At 39.4% G+C, this 5,801-nt stretch overlaps 1 protein-coding gene across 1 annotated transcript in view; it reads right to left on the bottom strand.

Annotated features, from left to right (window-relative positions):
* SGCB (sarcoglycan beta) overlaps window positions 1-5,801 on the bottom strand; it is a 22,439-nt gene that overhangs the window by 15,548 nt on the left and 1,090 nt on the right. The window lies entirely within an intron of this gene.

Here is a 5,801-nt window from a genome sequence, read left to right as displayed (position 1 = left end):
GCACGAACCCGTGTCCCCTGCATCGGCAGGCGGACTCTCAACCACTGCGCCACCAGGGAAGCCCACCCTCTCTTTTGATGCGTTTGTTTGTTAGGTGCAAATTCATAACTAAAGAAAGCTGAATTGGTTAGTAATATATTTTCCACCAATAAACCTCAAGTCATGTTGAGTTGCAGGCTCCAAGTAAGGACATGACTGTGCTGAGAAGGGTCAGAGAGAAGAACCTTCAGTGTGACCATCTGATAACATATTTCCACTGTCTGCTTTGAATAGTCCTACCGTCAGTAAACTGAACAGCTAGCTCATTTGGGGGAAGAGTTAACATACACGTTCTACAGTGGGTAATCTTGTTTTAATTAATGATTTATAATGATTTAATTGTATATAGTTTTTCATTTATATGAAAATAATCTGGAAAGGCTAATACACTTTATCACTCCAAGTGGCTAAAGTTAACATTATCCTAGACTAGCAGTTTTCAAAATACGGGCTAGGAAGGCCTGGAGGGGTCCCCTGAACTCTTTCAAGTGTCTGGAGGGTGCAAATTATTTTCAAAATAACACTAAGATGTTATTTTCTTTTTTTACTCTTCTTCTCCCATGAATATGCAGATGACACTTGAACAACATGGATTTGAACCACATGGGTCCACCTATACGTGGATTTTTTTCAGTAAATATACTGGAAAAAAATTTGGAGATTTGCAACAATTTGAAAAAACTTGCAGATAAACTGTGTAGCCTAGAAATATCAAAAAAATTAAGAAAAAGGTGTGTTATGAATGCATAAAATATATGTAGATACATAAGTTTAGTGATATTTAATATAAAATTAATAATGCTAGTTTTCTTACTGTTTTATAACTGCTTTCAAAGAATTACATTACTGTACAGTCTCTCTCTCTCTCTCATAACTGGAGAAATTGTGTATCAGCTTATCATCCCATGTAACTGTTTTTTTAAAAAAGATATTATGAATATGACTGTGATACTCTATGCCATAAAAAATTTTATTACGATCCTTTCATTAGTGTATAGGTTAGGCTACTGTGAAGGAACTGTAGTGATTACACGAGGCTACTGTAAAGCAACCATACTGCTGCTTCTTCGTTATCAATGTATGAATCGTTATGCACTTAAATAAATATGAATTTTTTTCCACATTATCTTTTCATTTTGATGTCCAGTGTTAGTAATATGTATAACGTCTACAGTGTTTTGTACCATATAAGACAATATTGATGTAGGTGCTGACAGATTATTCATCTTGTAAACAGACGACATAAATTTATGGTATCGATAAAGACAGTACAGTACTGTAAATGTATTTTCTCCTTCCTTATGATTTTCTTAATAACATTTTCTTTCCTGTAGCTTACTTTATTGTAAGAATACAGTATATAACAGATATAACATACAAAATACATGTTAATTGACTGTTTAGGTAACCAGTAAGGCTTCCAGTCAACAGCATTCTATTAGTTTAGGTTTTGGGGGAGTCAAAAGTTATACGTGAACTTTTGACTGTGTGGGGATCAGCGCCTCTAACCCCTGCATCATTCCAGGGTCAACTGTACAGTGAAGCTTCCAGAGGCTACATGACCATATGTGATGACACCATTGCTCTAACAGCTAATGGAATGTGTATTTGTATATTCCTGTGTTTACAAAATTTCTCAGTTTTAATTTCTAGTGTGGTAAGTATCAACAGATATAACCCACATAAACAAAAGCTCTTTGGGGTTCTCAGTCATTTTTAAGAGTATCAAGAGGGGGACTTCCCTGACGGTCCAGTGGTCAGGACTTTGCCTTCCAATGCAGGGGGTGCGGATTTGATCCCTGGTAGGGAAGCTAAGATCCCACATGCCTCACGCCAAAAAACCAAAACATAAAACAGAAGCAATACTGTAACAAATTCTATAAAGACTTTACAAATGGTCCACATCTAAACAAAAAAAATCTTAAAAAAAAGAGTATAAAGAGAACCTGAGACCAAAGAGTTTGAGAACCTCTGACTTTCGACTATGGTTGAAAGACATTTTAGGTAATGATCTGGTATATCATGAACACAAAAGGAAGGAGTAGAATGGAATACTGCCCAATTTTCATATTTTTCAGAGCTCTGAGAAAATTAATTTATTGAATAGGCATTTATTAAGCACTTTATGCTTAAACACTAATACTATAATTAGGAATACAAAAGAAATATAGGACAAGATCCTTATCCTCCAGATATTACAAATGTGATTTGGGTACACAAAACAGTTAGCAATGCAATAAAATGCTCTGTACGTTCAGATGCCAAAATCAATAGTTTAGACAATACATCCTGTGGAGTTCATGGGAGAAGAGACAGGAGGGCTTGGAGTTGTCAGAGAAACCAAAAGGAGTAGGTGGGTCAAATCTGGCAATGAAGGCAGAATCAAGCTGGAAATGGAGGATAGGTTGTGAAAGTTTTTGGACATCTGGGGACAAACTCTAGTCTTTATGTCTGCTTATTTGGGAGTCACTGGAAGTCTTTGAAGATGAATGACATATGTTTCAGGATGCTAAATGTGTGGGCATTTGTAGGAGACACAGGAAAGTGGAAAACCATTAAGTAGGCTGTTGGGATGTTGTGGTAATGGAGGCCTGAAGTATTGAGGGCCTGAACTAAGGTGGGATGAAAAAGGATAGATTTAAAATATACTTCAAGAGAAGAGTTAAGTGAATTTGTACCAGGTTAAAAAAAAAAAGCCCCTCATGTTTACTGAATGGTGACTTTAAATATGGGGAAAGAAGCAGGGAGAAGATTTTACACATGTTGTATTTGAACGGATTGAGAAATAACCACATGCCTTAAAGGCAATGGGAAGGATGGGATATGGGGTATTAGGTCGGTCAGGACTAGAAATACAGATTTGAGAGTCTTCACCTTCAAGGTAAATTAAATCTATGAGACCACATCAGTTTGCTGTAAAAAAACAGTATAGAGGAAGAGAATAAAGAGCCAAGGATGTACCCGTGGAAAACTTTAAACGTGCAGGAACAGTGGAAAATGAGAAATACAAGAAAACTACGGATGTGCAGTGCTGCTGAATTTGTCAAGAATTGCCTCTGTGACTTTCAAATATGAACTTTGAGCAGCAAATTGGTAAGTAGGAATGGTCCTGAAAGGATGCCAGCATATATGCATTTATTTTCGAGTCCAGAAAGACAAAAGTGTTAAGACAGAAGACTAAATAAAGAAATATGTACTGTCGGAGGAAAACTGTGCTTGTTCTTGTTAGTATCTCTTCATCCTCTCCTCACAACAATTTGCAGGAAGACTTGTATGTTTGATGGCAGAGGGAAAGATGCCAAGAAGGGCAAAGGTCAAAGATCTCAGAGTAGGGCAGAATAATGAGGGAAATAAGGTCTTTCAGGAGATAGGAAAGAAAAGTGATAGTACAGGAGAAACCGGTCTTAAAGAGTGGGTTCCCGCCTCATTGAAATGGTTCACACCAACAAGAGGAAAAAAAAAAAAAAATTCTTCTTTTCCCTGGGGATGTAAAAGGCAAGGTCATCTGCCAAGAAATAGTGGAGAAGGCAGCTGGAATCTTATTGTGGTGGCAGGGGTAGCAGGCTGGTTGAGGGCTTATGGAAAATGGAAAAAGACAGGAACAATCATTGTGAGTAATGTGGCAGACAAAAATTTTTAAATTCTACAAAGCGGTAAGAAAGGCTCTGTAGAAGATAATTCAATCTCCTCAACAGATTTAACACAAAACAAGTTGCTGAATACAGCTGTGTAGGTTGTGTATCTGCCTGAGGTACAACAGCTGTGAGGGTACACCGACACGCAGACATTTTAGAGTTGAACATGCATTCTGACAGCCGAAAGCAGTAAAGTACCTTAGGGGAAGTGTGCTTGCTTCTAATTTTCACAGACACAGTATGGGTTTATGACAGTGCTGACAGGTGGGCAATTTAAAAACCTTAGCCAGAGTTTGAATATAGGTCTACATAATAGAGAGGCAGGGCAAAACTTACCCTCCTGAGATGCATTCTTTACTTTTCTCTGCCACTTCATGTACAGTGTTACATTTCATTTGATGCACTTACCATTTATTGGAGTTACTGTATGTCAGATGCTCCAGACTACCAAGATGAGCACGGCAGAGCAGCTACCCTCAACAAACTTACTTATAGGCCAGCAGAGTAGATAGACGGGGTCACTAGCAATTGCAGTTCAACATGGCAAGTGCTGTCGTACAGCAGTGCACACAGTACTGAAAGAGTGCATAAGAGGAATGCCACTCGACTTAGCGAGCAGGGGCATCAGTTGAAGGTTTTCAAGAAAAGTTGGGGCTTCAGTTGAATCTTGAAGGACAAACAGGAGTTGGCCAAGCGAAGCACAGAGAAAGGCATTCCAGGCAGAGGCAACAGCATGGGAACTCTGAGTATAAGTCATCTCTGCAAACTAATTTTGGTAGCTTTATGTGGATGGTGAGGAGGATGAGTATAGGAATGGGACAAAAATTGAGGTGAGATGTGGTTAGGGGCTAGAAAATGAGTGGACATAAGTATCACGTCGAGAATGATGAATTTTATCCTGAAGGCAATGGGGAACTACTGAAGATTTCAAATAGGGTCAGTGATATAATCAGATCTGCATTATAGCAAAATGAAACCAATAAGAGATGAACTGGAATAGAAGAATTCAGAGATGGAGATTTCAACAGCAGGTTTCTCTAACAGTCCAAATGAAGGCTTGACTGAGCTTTGGCACTGCAGATGAAGAGAAGATTGGGGAGAAGCCTTAAGAGGTAGAACCGAAAGGACCTGGTGATTGACTGGATGTGAGTGTGACTTAGAGGCATCTAAGATGACTCCCAAGTAGGACCCGCTACATAATTTGTGGGGTCCAGAGCAAAAAGAAAATGTGAGGCCCTTTGCTCAAATATCAAGCTTGGGACAGCAGAGCATTAAACCAAATGCGGGTCCCTTCTGAGTTCCCTTGAGCCTGCCCTGCTCCCAAATCTGTGGTGAGGTGAACCAAGTGAATGGATGGCTGTAACCCTTTAAATGGTGAATATGATCCAATCCAACATTTTTGAGTTTGAGGTGCCTGTGGAAAATTCAGTTAAGTTCAGGCTGGAGACATAAACGCCTAACTCTGAAGTAGAGATTGAGGAATGGATCAGATTGCCCAGTGCAGGTATAAAGCAAGAACAGAAGTTCGGTGGAACTTCAAGAGCATCAACAGGTGCTGCAGACGAAAAAAGAACCATCTAAAACGGGCACTGATAAATCAGGAGGGAAATCAGGAAAGCCAAGGGACAATTTTAATCTCAACAACTGCAAGAAGCTTTGTCTCCTTTCAATTTCACTCATTCCTTTAGATTTTATTTTATTGTTAGGACCTGTAGCTTGCCTACCATCTTTAGCTGATTTTTCTGCATTTATCTGGCACTTTGACTTTAAGCTTTGAAGGCAGATGTCATGTCTTTTATTTTTTATGTCCCTCAGAATGACTGTTCCAGTGATATCTATCTACTATGTCTCTAAAGCTGTTAATTGCCTAAGAAAATCTTTCCAGTTATGGAAACAGAATGTTGGCTACTTGACTTGGGTATTTTTTCAGCAGTGTTGAAGAATGAGACTTTCCCAAAGAGAAACTATCATACCACAGTTTCTTTTTTTTTTTTTTTTTTTTTTTGCGGTACGCGGGCCTCTCACTGCCGTGGCCTCTCCCATTGCGGAGCACAGGCTCCGGACGCGCAGGCTCAGTGGCCATGGCTCACGGGCCCAGCCGCTCCGCGGCATGTGGGATCTTCCCGA

The sequence above is a fragment of the Physeter macrocephalus genome, chromosome 7, assembly GCF_002837175.3.
Source record: "Physeter macrocephalus isolate SW-GA chromosome 7, ASM283717v5, whole genome shotgun sequence".
Taxonomy (NCBI): Eukaryota; Metazoa; Chordata; class Mammalia; order Artiodactyla; family Physeteridae; genus Physeter; species Physeter macrocephalus.
Note: the sequence above shows the minus strand (reverse complement) of the source record. Positions and strands in the feature narration are given on the sequence as shown.